The sequence below is a fragment of the Typopeltis vanoorti genome, chromosome 4, assembly GCF_054136105.1.
Source record: "Typopeltis vanoorti isolate ZY-2024b chromosome 4, IOZ_Tvanoo_1.0, whole genome shotgun sequence".
In the NCBI taxonomy this organism is placed as follows: Eukaryota; Metazoa; Arthropoda; class Arachnida; order Uropygi; family Thelyphonidae; genus Typopeltis; species Typopeltis vanoorti.
In genome coordinates, this window is record NC_143552.1 from 73079476 (window position 1) to 73092500 (window position 13025).

The following is a 13025-nucleotide window of genomic DNA, read 5'->3' on the forward strand; positions in this document are numbered from 1 at the left end:
ATTTTTGAATTAGAGATTGTACCTGACTTATACATTGGCTCTCTCTCTCTCTTGGCTGATTGCATTTGTCTCTGCGATATATGTAATTATCACTAAAAATGCATTAGCGACAGTTTTATTTTTTATGCTTATAATTATAGAAGTATGTTAATAATAGAAATATTTAAATTATAAATGTTCTAAAATAAAGTTTATTTTATGTGTTTTAAATTTTAATAGTTTCTTTAACGAAATTCATCGGATGAAAAGCTTACAAAGAACGTTGGAATTCTTTTTAATATACTTAAGTCTTTTTTATGGCAAAAAAGTGGACCTAGTTAATAATATAGATAGTGAATTGGACAGTAGTCAAATTGTATTTATTTTTATTATTATTATTTTTTCAGTTGCGAAGCAGTGCAACTTTCTTATTCCCTTCTGCACGAACACATCATGAGGAAAACAGAATCATTTATTTCCCCCGAATTGCGCACACTCCACTCTAACAGTTTGAGGTATGATGGGCAAGTTTTGGTCTTAGAATAATACCAGAGGTTCCTAACCTCTGACCTAATGTTTATCTAATGAAAACTTAACTCATTTAATATGCGAATTTCTTCTAGTAATATTTGCTCTTAGCTGATCTATATATAACAAGCAATTAAAGCAAGATCGTTCTAATTTCTTTCCATTCTCGAATAATGGAAGCATTTTAGTCCTCGTGAAATAATGTTCCTAGCTGGTGCATGTCATAAAGTTTTTTGTTCCATTGGGAAAGAAAATACTATGACATATATCTTAAATTCTGATAGAAACGAAATGCAGAGCTTTAATTCACTTTTCAGAACTAAGTTTGAGGGCGAATTGTTTGGAATTCACGCTGAAGAGGTTAAGCTCATGAGGTGAGTATATATCCCGCCTGACATTTGCGTGAATTCTCTGGTCAGTTTGCACTGCAAAGAAAAAAAAACGAGTTTTAAGAGAAAAAACCAGGCCACCTCTATACTGAGATTGAATGACTTAAATTCGAGTCATTACTAGAATACTAGATGCTAAATACTGTACTAGAAAATGTTTTTCGCGTTTTCGAAGAGATTCGAACTCGGGTCTTTCTAGCCAAAAGGCACGTGTCATTTTTCTTGCTAAAATACGGAGGAGTCATATAATTAATCCACATAGCTACCTCTATGGGGGGGTGAAAAAAAAAAAGAAAAGCAATGACACGTTCCCATCATCCACAAAAACTGTATCTGAAATAGTATTTATTAATAAATGAGCACTAACACATTAAAATAACATTGTATGCCAACATCGTCAGGTCATGGGTTCGCACGGAAGTCATGAAAGTTTTTTTTAGGTGGCAGATAAATTTCATCGCCTAGTGTAGCCCGAAAGCCTCCGTAACTCAGTCAGTATAAACGAAGCCCTTTGGTCGGAATGACTTAGGTTAGATTCCCATCTATGACATGACGAACCTTATCTGTTCTCTTTCGACTAAAGGTGAGTTAATCGGTTTCATACAGAGGTGGAGTTTTTTTTTTTTCTCCCAGTAACTCGGGTTTTTCATCCCTCAAAAAACAGGTAAACAGGTTTCTTGAACACACACACACACACACACACACACACACACGGCTACTGTCATAAAAATATACTACGGCGAGGAAGGCAACACGGGAAATCACTTTGCTCCTCATCATCTCCCTAGTATGGTAGCATATAGCTACGTCCACCAGCAGTATAGCTGAGAGGAGAGGATAGTGTGGTCCACTATTTTACCTATTTTTGCGATCTCTTAAGAACAAAATTCATTTCATTCTCAGATGAAGTTTACTGATTCATACTGAAAGATACTGAAGGATGATAAAGATACTGAATGGTTGAATTGTTTCTTTTTTCCTTATTATTACTTAAACTTCTACTGCTGCCACTTTCAGTAGTGGCAGCAGTAGATAATCATTAAAGAAAAAAAAAATCTTAACAGACGCTAAACTTCAAAAGATGCACTATTGTCTCTTAGCGGTGACATGATATTAATTTTTTCCTTATTATTACTTAAACTTCTACTGCTGCCACTTTCAGTAGTGGCAGCAGTAGATAATCATTAAAGAAAAAAAAAATCTTAACAGACGCTAAACTTCAAAAGATGCACTATTGTCTCTTAGCGGTGACATGATATTAATAATAAGGAAAAGATACACAATTTAGCAGAAATTCCAAGTTTCCTTGCTGTCGATTATCGGTCAGTTTCACCTTAACTTCGTGTCCGACTGATTACCATCATGAGTAGCTTTCTTCATTTCAATACTGGACATATTCTTTTATATGTTTCTTCCCTTTTAACCGCTCTCGTGCATGTCTGTTTCATACGCAGTCATAATATCTCGTTCATGTTATTCTCGATATATCCAGTCTTCATTGTCCAGTTCTTGGTGTCCATTCCGTTGTTCTCTCTCTCTCTCTCTCTCTTTTATTTGTCAAACATTCTCACATATGTCCTATTCTATCCTGCACCATTTAATATCGTTTATCATTCGTGTAAGATCTCTTAGCTTTCTTTGTATCCTTATCCGCTTATTAGTGTTTTTGTCTGTTTTTTTCCCAGAACGGCTCTTTTTGTGTTGCTATTATTTTTCGTCACTCATTTCGCATGTTACATACATACGAAAGCACGCGCAGATTGTAGATATTTCTTTTTAATCCGTTTGGTAAATTTCCTTTCAATATATTGGATGAAAAGTCTCAGTCGTATATGGGAAATTAACCATCGAGGTATATTCCATGTACGTCAAACTAGAACAAAGAAATGAGATGCAACATATAAAAAAAAAAAAAAAAAAAATATATATATATATATATATATATATATATACTCTCACACGTCATCTTTTTCTTTTCCTTTTTTATTTTGCCCTTCGTATCAAGATGGTATTTTACTACCTATAATTTTTATAAAATTCTAATGACAGTCAAAACCGATGCTGCTATCCTCTAACTTCTCTGTCAGTACAACTACTCCCCCACTTCTAATTTCAGTCCCATTACAGAAAATTTCCGCGTTCATGAAATTGTTAGAACTTTTTTATGCATTTTGTAGAAGGTCATGCAGTATTCAGTTCACTACTTGTTCATTAAAGCAGGTAACTCTCTTTGTTTAGCCACCCACACATAATACCCGGAAGTGTAAAAGCAAGGATTGGAATTCCCCCGTGCTATTTTAGAAGAACATTATAGTGGGGACCAGTATTTCGTGATTTTTATTTTTTTTTTCTAATTTTGTGTAGTACAGTTGTTGGGTATTACCACTTGTGCTATGCACCGCCCGAGTATTCATTGTAAAAAAACTCTGCGTATTACAAAAAAAAAAACTTTAAAAGGATGGGAAAAAATCATGAATCGTACTCATTGATCATCTAATATTATACTAACAGGGATACTTCTTAAAGGCAATTATAGAGGACTGGGGAATCTTTAATTCAGGTGTTTTCAATCAAATGATGAATTATCGGTCTCATACGAAGGTGAAGGTTTTTTCTCCCGGAAACTCTAGTTCTTCATTCCTCAACACAGCCAAACCGGCCCAGAAGAACACACTAAATACATAGACAAGACACAACAGGAATAAGGATTAATCACTCCATTGTGCAGGATTGGGTTTTGAACGCTTATAAGGTAAAGTGTGCGTTTACGAGTGAGCTTAAACAGGAAAGAGGAAGAAAGGATATAGAAGACTGAAAGATTGAGATGCGTTGCTTTAAATACATTTGTCTTTACAAAAGTTGGTAACTTGAACATAGCTGTATGCACAGAATGCAAAAATGGCCGATATTATACAGCTATTTGATAGCCATCACCCACAATTTTTTTAAGCATGTTGTTTGACGATGTTGAGATACATTGAATCAGTTCAAGGTCACTAGTACCATGGAGGTAAGCAAAGATTATGTCATCACATCATGCGACACGTGTATATATAGCTTCGTCATATGCCGTGATCGTAAAACTATGAAGAGTGAAAACAGGCAGACAGATGTGTGACTACACTATACCATTTGATATTTCACTCGTATGGAGGGAGCTCAGGAGACCATGTAATAGATTGCTGTTTTTGTTCAACGAGCATTTCCTTTTTCTGCAAAGGTCCAAACATGTAATAAAATATCAAAACTTGCTGCGAGACCAGTATATTAAGGTAGTACCTTGGCAGTTTCTACGCTGTCTTGAAATGTGGACTTCGAAGATGACAATTTGTTGATGGACTTGAAAACTGAACATTATGTTCTTTTGAACCAGATTCAGAATTTCAGCCTCCAAAGAAGCAAGGACCTCATTTGATAGTCATCTGAACAGAGTTGAAGAGATCTTGAAGGAGATCTGAATCTTACCAAAATCTCAGGATCAAGATCTTGAGGTTAGAACCTCCCTGAAAAAGATACGAATAGCACTTGTTTCTAAAGTGTGAGCTAAATTTAAAAGTATTGTATATTAGAGTGGTATTTTGTGTTAGCACTTTCTTGGCGTAACAACATGATCACAACGAATGGCACTGAGCTATAGATGCATGAAAACTAATTTGAAGGCTGTCTTTCTACACACTTGAATTAAATATCTATAGCTTTTTGTAGCTTATGTTCCATTTGAAGGAAACCGAAACATGTTTCTGCTTCTTACTACTACGACGAGTAGTAGTTAAACATTTGTAATGACTTGAGGTGTGAGACCCTTTTCATTGATACTGTTGTTTTATTGGACTGGAATAAGATAGTTGAATAAAAGACTGCAATTAAAAATAGTCAGACAGTTTAATGCAAAAAAAAAAAAAAAAATCATGTCCTCCCCCCTTGTGAAGCCGAATTTTTTTTTCTTTCCTGATCTACACCAAATTTGTTTATAGAAGATGAAGCATACCAAACAATAAAATGCAACATGCTGTAATCCACTTTCTGTATTCACATTTGGAATGTTTTCCTCTAATCTTGCATGTGGCCAGTGATGAACACTGCGAACGATTCTGTTAGGACGTTCTTATGTAAAATAATGGAACCAGTATGTTTGCTGATTAATCAAAGAAATCACTAAATGCCAGCTGAAAGCAAAAGTTTTAGAACTGTAAATAAATATGCTGAAAACAAACCTTTTCTCCCTCCCTTTCACCACTCGGTTGTGAAATACGTGGTAGCCTTCTGAAATATTCCACACGTGGTGCTAGTAGTTTCAAGTATCATAAATCTGAACTTCAGATCAGAGTTTTCTACCCATCCACCAGCCCACTCACACACACACACAGGAAGACTCACGAAATGTTGTAATGTTGTATATCGTATTAGTAACGTGAATAGGATAAGGGTTAGATAATCTCGTAACTAAGCTCGAGGGACTTCAGGCATCCAGTAAGCCGAATATTCATCTTGTATCAGGTAATGAAGCTTCTCTGACTTTGGATGACTTTCATAAACATCGATGCCATAATGGGATTTGAACTTATAGGTGCGAAATATCAGGCGCACAGCATACTCTTCGATCCTTAAGTGGTAATAACCCAAGCCCAACTCTTAACTTAATTTTGATATCAGATCTGTCACGGCTGATATTTCAAAGGATAATACAAAGCATTCTTTTGTTTTATACAACTACCGGTGAAGTAATAAGATTAATTGTGTTAAGTTTTAGTATCTGCCGTTGATAGTAAAACTGAAGTTCGGTAGATCAAAACCAAGAGAAAAGCGTCATGAATAAATGAATTTAATAATATATAATCAATTTTTCTCCATCGATGTTAAAGCCAGATAATTTCATTTTTCTATCACCCTGCGAATCATGGTAAACACTTTTTTCAGCAAAACAATACTTTATGGATTCAAGAAGTGGTAGCAGTTTGAAATTTCATTTGTTTTCTCTCACAAACTGTGAACAACTCATCTACTATATTTTGTTACTTTTGTATATTAACAAAATTCTTGTGTCATCATTCTTCTTTATCGTTAAAACGTAGAGGATCGACGGATGACACGCAAAAGGTGTCACGAACGACGAACGGCAATTCAGGAAATAACGAATCTGAGCCAAATTTTAGCAGAGCCAGATCGCAGCGAAGTCGAGGGCCAAATTTTATTCCCTTCTGTCGATGAGTAGGGGTAAGTAGGACATCATGTAATGTGGCAGCAGGCATATTTTCAATGGTTCTCCGGTATTGTCGCATTTTAGAACATTGAAAATATTGCCAATTCTAAATCTGGAAATGGAGAGAATCGGGTGTTGATTTCGGATTGTACCTATTTGCTACCCTGCTGTTAAATCTCATTATTTAGTATGTACGAGTGGGACCTAATTTCTGATAATTAAATGTTTTTGCTATCTTCTTTCCCACTATGCATATTTAACCACCATCACAGACTTCCCACACTTCTATTTTCCTTATTGTTGAATCCTTGCCCACAGCCATGAGTTCATAAACTTTATGATCTCGGTGTACTTAAAAGCATCCCATGCGGCTGTCATTAAAGTCATTAGAAAATAATTGGCGTAATTATTTTACCTATAAATGAGTTTGTATTGTTCACAGCTAGTTTTTTTATTTATTTTGAAAGGATTATTTATTGCATGGTGTTCGTTTTGGGATGAATAGCGTTGCATATTTTTAAAATGCATAAGTACGCTTTTAATAATTTTTTATAAATTCAATTATATCAATGTTCTCGAAATAATCAAATTAAATAACATAAGAACGAACAATAAAAAGGATATTTAGTCAAGTTAGTTTAGTTGTAATGATCGTTCTCCTAATTTGTACAATACCAATTAACTACTAGAAAAAAAACAACAAAAAAAATCTCTCTCTCTCTCAACAGCACTAATATTTTAATTAATGAATGGCATTTTAGTTCCTTATCTGATTTTAATGAATTTTTAAAATGACATTGAAAAGAATAAATACGCATTTGGTGTCATTTTATTTTCAAAGATATTAAAATTCCAGTTTAGAGTCGTGATTGCAAAGGTTCACGAGTATAAAAAAATAAAAATAAATAAATAACCCATTAATTATAAAATATTTCATTTATTTTACAGCACTGTTATGCGGTTTCCTGCGCTTGTAGATCACAATAATGAGTTGCTTCCCTGAGTTAGATTTCTTCATGGTGAATTTGAATCCACTGCAATCCAATCTTCAGTGGATGGAATTATTAAAGGAACATGGATTCTGAATTATCCCTTAGATCAAAATAAGGAATTTCAATTGTAATTTCAGTCCGTATTACGAAGAAATTTCATCATAATAGAGAAATTCTTCTTAATTCAGATTTAATTAACATAATTCGTCATGTGAATTAAATCGGAATTAATTAAGATAATCTCCGTAATTGATAAATTAAAGCTCTTAATTAAGGATTAAATAAATAGTTTTCCAGTTGTAGCAACGGCATCCTTCAGCAAACTAAGAAGCTAAGATCCCCTAAGACTTTTAGGGGATCTTAGCTTCAGACCTCTCACTCGATATCACGTTATTATTTTTTTTTAATAAAGAAATTACGGAAATATGAAAATTTCCAGATAAATTCATTTCTATCTTTTGGAATTTCGTTGATCTAGAGTCAAGTACTCTACTCTTCTTACAAGAATCATTAAAGTCAAAATTCGAACTGCTCTAACTCAGGTTGTAAATTAAAAATCGGCGACGCCTTTTTAGGTTCACCTTATTCGCAAGACCTAAATACGTATTATACCTTTGTCCTTGCTGGATAAATTTTAGTAAAGATCCCAAGTTCAGTATTTTTGAGATCGTTACTAAAATTTTTCGAGTCATCTCAGTTTTGGTTTTAATTAGAACATTTTAAGTGGCAAAAGTTCAGTAAAAGAATAACTTACTTAAGTTACCAAAGAATAACTCTGCTTGACTGAACGGAATTTAACAAAATTTGTTGATTAGGATCTCTACTAAAATTAATTTGTCGAATAGACTCAATGTTGGTTTTGGTCGTGATATTTTTCTAGTAGCGAAAGTTAACAAAATGATACCAAAAATATATGCTGCAAATTACACGCGATAAACTGTCTCCAACATGTCAATCCAACATCTAAAAATCACTCCAATCGCTCAATTCCTGTTATACTCAATTTATTATAACAACAACAAATCAAACGGTTTCGATGCTATTGCGAAACGTAGTTTTCTGATGATCTCGAATCATCCTACATCCATTATGTGCTGTTACTTGTTTTAACGTTATTCATTTCCAGAATTTATGAATACAGGAAAGCATTTAAAAAAAAAAAATCATTTTCATTTAAATGAAACTGCACGCTCAACAATGAATATAAAACTAATTTTAAATAAATAATATGATTCTCAAGTGGAATAGTATCTCCGTGACAGCATGTGGGTTCGACCCTCACTGGCATGGATACATACGAATATCTTTAGGCGGCAGGTGATTTTCATTAGCATTATTTCATTAGCCTACTAACTTTCTTAATGAAGATCTGAAGGGACTTGGAAATTAGTATTTGTAATTGGAGTAGAGGAGTACCCGAATTGTCTAATCTTTAACTTCTTCTCTTAGGCCTCATCCTAAGGACGGATGGGTGGAGTCCCCTGATTAGGGGTTAGTCCAATTAATGCAGCCAGCATGCATGTCTCTCCTCCTCCTCTTCTGCTCCCTAAGGGCAAGTATTTATGCCTGTAGATGTGTGTTCACGAGGCTGATTTGCCTGTTTTGAGGGACGATAAACTCGAGTTTATGGGAGGAAATGAGACCGGCCAACTCACTATTTGATTAAAAATACTATAAACCAATTCGCAATTAAATTCACATGATAAAGCTTCTTCATGTCATAGACGGAAGAGGAACCGAGGTCTTTCCAACCAAAGAGTTGGCCTAAATTAATTGAGATACGGAGGCTCCAACTTTAAGTAGTGGACAGTATTTAGATGCATTAGATTTCCAACCTTTCGTCAGTGGGATTATCTCTCTCTCTCTCTCACACACACACACACACACACACACAGAGTATTACATAGAATTAATTAAATTTGCTAATAAAATCAACTTCCAGTCCTTGTAATCTAACATAAATACTGATATTATGCGAATTATACTGTATAGTGTTAATATATGTATATATAAAAATATAAAAGTAAATTTGAAAATTGATACAGAAATAAAAATAGAAATGTTAATCAGTACTTGTAAGCTACATGTAATATAAGCATTGTAATGCAATGGAGCATGTAGGAATAAATTACCTCCTGGTAGGGTTACTATTGGGAGGAAAACGCAACACACACAGAGAGAGAGAGAGAGAACGGAAATTCCACCATTGATCCAAATTGCTACGATCGTCTGCTTCACTACAGTAGGTGGCCTCACACATCAAAGAGAATAAGGAGAAAGAAAGCTCTAAAAGTGACGATTTCCATATATACACTGATGGAAGCAAAACCGAAGGGAACGTCGGTTGTTCTTTCATTGCATATAACAGACAATTCATTATAACTCTAGACTGCATCCTCTCTGTTTCAACAGCCAAGCTGAACAACTTGCTGTAGTTCATTCACTTACATATCTCCGGGAATTAGAACTCATCACCTCTTACCAGACAAAAAATCTGTTTGGAATCTCACGCTACTAGAGGGATGGGAAATCAAGTTGTGCGGTGAAGATACATACTTGGGTAGCAGGAAACGAGAGAGCGGATCAGCTGGCTAAAGGAGCGAATATAAACGAACGACTAGAAACAAGTTACAAAAGTTCTCGAAATCTGCTATAAAAACACTTGAAGAATAAAGAAGCCTAAACTTGTGGGAAGAAGAAGAATGGAAGACATCAAAAAAGGGATCAACAACAAAAGAATTCTGTCCAAGTATCAGAAGCAGACTCTGGCTGAAAAACTACGCCAACTCTCCAGGTTTAACCACGCTAACGGAACATGGAAAACTAAGCCACTACCTACACAGATTTCATATCCTGGAATCTCCATCATGCATTTGTTGTCCGCACCTTCAACAGACCTTCGATCACATACTTTACGACTGTCAGCTACTGGGCTCCATCCGGATGCTCCTAATACAACACGTCATCACTTCTGGAGACAAGTAGCCAGTGTCAAAACAGAGACTTATAGAAAAGTATTAATCAGAATTAATTAAATTTGCCAATACGATCAACTTCCAGTCGTAAATTATTACTGATATTGTGTGTATATATAAAAATATAAATCTGGATGTAAAGGTTGGAATACGTACATCTAGATGTACAAATATAAATGTAAATATGAATACCGATACAAAAATATAAATATAAATGTTAATCAGTTCATGGAAGCTGCATGTAATATATGCATTGTATGCAATGAAGTATGTAGGAAATAAATTACCCCCAGTAGAGTTACTATTGGACGGAAAACGAAAACATACACACATATGGGGGAGTTGAAACATAAATTGACCTAATAGATAAGAAGTAGTATGTTTTATGCTCGTATAGTTACTGAAAATAATTAAAAAGTTCTATTTTTTTTTCATTCTTCTTAAACTCCTTTTTTTTATAAATCAAGTAGAAAGAGTTCATAAATTTTAAAATGTTTCTGTTAGGAATGGATATTACTAATTGAATTAAACGAACAAATATGCAATGCAATGAGATAACTCACGAAATATGTAAGTGGACGAGGGGTAAAACTTTATTTCGATCTACGAAAGAAAGAAAAAAAAAGGGAAGAAAACAAAAGAGAGAGAGAGAGAGAACGTCTACTAATTTCTTGAATTATCTTACATTTTCTTTTATGCGTTTATTATTATTATTATTTTTTTTTTCATTTACTCCCTTGAAATCATTATCTTGTATGACGATGTAAACACACCGAGATTTGTCTTCTGTCTACAGTCATGTCACGAGGATAGGAAAGTTGTTTACCGCCCCGTCTGTCATCCGAATATCTCCGCGCACTACAGATGATCCCTAGTGAACTCTAGGACCAGACTGTCAAATAGTAACAACAGGTACGGAAGAAAGCTGGTGGTGCCCAGCGTCTGTCAACAACACTGGCAAACTGCTATTCGTATGTCGGATACATCGGAGGGCGGAGAGAGGGAGTGCAGTGAATGGGGATGTAATTAGTAGCTGTCATGAAAAGCATCAGACTTCTATTTAATAGCGTACGAAGCACAGCTAATAAAATTTGCCCTTTCGCCTTATCAGCTACCCTAAGCAAACCCTTGCTTATTCTATCTGAGAACTGCTTTTTTTTTTCCCTTTCAAAATTTATTATATTGAAAAAAGCGCTTTTTGTTTTTTTTTGGGGGGGGGGGGTCTGGGTCCCTACTTAAGCCATAAAAGAATAAAAACTGATGGAGAGTTTAATCATTGGACTAAATATTGTTGCGTTGTGACCCTACCCATTTTCTATGATAATAACAACGTCCAGCAAATATATTATTCAAAATACATCCAATCACATGACGTATTATAGACATAAATGCTTCAATATTCACCCTTCTCCCCTATTCTCTTATAGTTTTATATTGATAAGACCTGTCTTAACTTTACATGGTAAAGATTGATAAAGTATCCGTCTAGCGGGCTTTGGCTATTCGATCAGAACTGGTTGGCCAAAGGGAAAAATCTTTGTACAAGAAGAAATACGCTGCCAGACATAGATAGGCGACACATAGACTGGTTTATGGAGGGTTCACGGGTTCAAGCTGTCAGCTGATGATTCGTGCAACCTTGAGCATGCTTCTAACATAACAAGCAGTGCCATGCTTGAATAGCTACTTACACTACTTATAATAATCAACGACCACCTTCGTAAAACCGTGCCGAGTTAAAAGAATTTTACGTTTCATTTGGATTATATCATTAATTCCATTTTCGTTATTAATTTCTATTCATTTGCAACTTTTTTTTTTAACCCACCAGTTTGTAAGCTATTTGAAATCGAGTTGAATCACTGAAAGCGATTCAACTCGATTCCAAATCGCTTACAAGCTGGTGATTTGAGGGGGGAAAAATCAATGTTTAGATTCAGATGTTCTTGCTCATATTCCGCTAGATAATATTGCAACTAAAATAGCTTTAATAATATTTAAAAACTATAAAAAAACTCCACCATTACTGCTGCCTAAACTGTCTCAAGTAATGAATGTCTTTGCAATACTTTAGTTACCATGGCGACATCGGTGTAGAGAAGATTTATTAATCATTTATTTTTTAAAAAATTTCTCTAAGCTAGTGCTGTTTAGTTAAAAATCTGCAAGTGATTTTTTAAGAACATATATGTCATGCATTTGGACGTACATAATTTCCATGCAAAATTCGTTTTACACGTTCTTTTTTTTTTGGTACAATCCAAACAATATAAGTAAATTTAGCAGCTTCACAGCTGACTAAATAAAGTCCCATAGAAAATCACCAGAGGTGACACTTTGGTGTATCTATCACACTCCTGGGGAGAGATGTCTGGATAGAGTAGAAGCTCGTAGTAACCCGCTATGAATGACAAACAAATTGGACCCTTGAAAGATAAGATGGATTACTTGGACGTGACCAACCAGAGCTGGCTTCAGTGATGGATATACTTGTCAAGAAAATGACCGATGGCTTTTAGTTGCCCTTGTTAAACGCGGCAGTTTCTCGTAAGCCTAGGCGTACAGTTTATTTATCAGTGTTGTGTCACCGGTGAGAGGTGTAAGGGTCTACTTGCCATCTGGCACTCTTTAGATTGTGTAATGCATTATTGCTTTCTGTACTCCGATGCCGCCCACCCCTTCTTCTCTATGTTTGTCAAGGCGACAAGCTGAATGAACCCCTAAATGAAGCGGACTCTGAGACTTTCAAGGGAGTTTTGATACTTGATGTCCAGTGAGAAAAGATGTGAATGCAAACATTCTACTTCTTTTTATTTTTTATTTTTTCCTAACTTTTGGGGAGCGTGGGACAGATTTCAATTACCTTCAAGTCGAATGAAGATATTCTTCAGTGTAACAAAAGAAAAAAAAAAGAAAATATATTAAAAAAATACAGAATAAGACATAGTACCTGACAATGGTT

The 13025-nt window shown here is 34.9% G+C and overlaps 1 protein-coding gene across 2 annotated transcripts in view; it reads left to right on the forward strand.

The window, feature by feature from the left end:
• Window positions 1-13025, forward strand: part of Hey (Hairy/E(spl)-related with YRPW motif) — a 139728-nt gene that overhangs the window by 21774 nt on the left and 104929 nt on the right. Inside the window, exon 2 of one of the 2 annotated variants that reach the window (XM_090391277.1) lies at window positions 387-494. The exons of the other annotated variant lie outside the window; for it this stretch is intronic. The gene's annotated coding sequence lies outside the window, so the exon portion shown is untranslated. The remainder of the gene's footprint in view (window positions 1-386; window positions 495-13025) is intronic. 2 annotated transcript variants of the gene reach the window in all.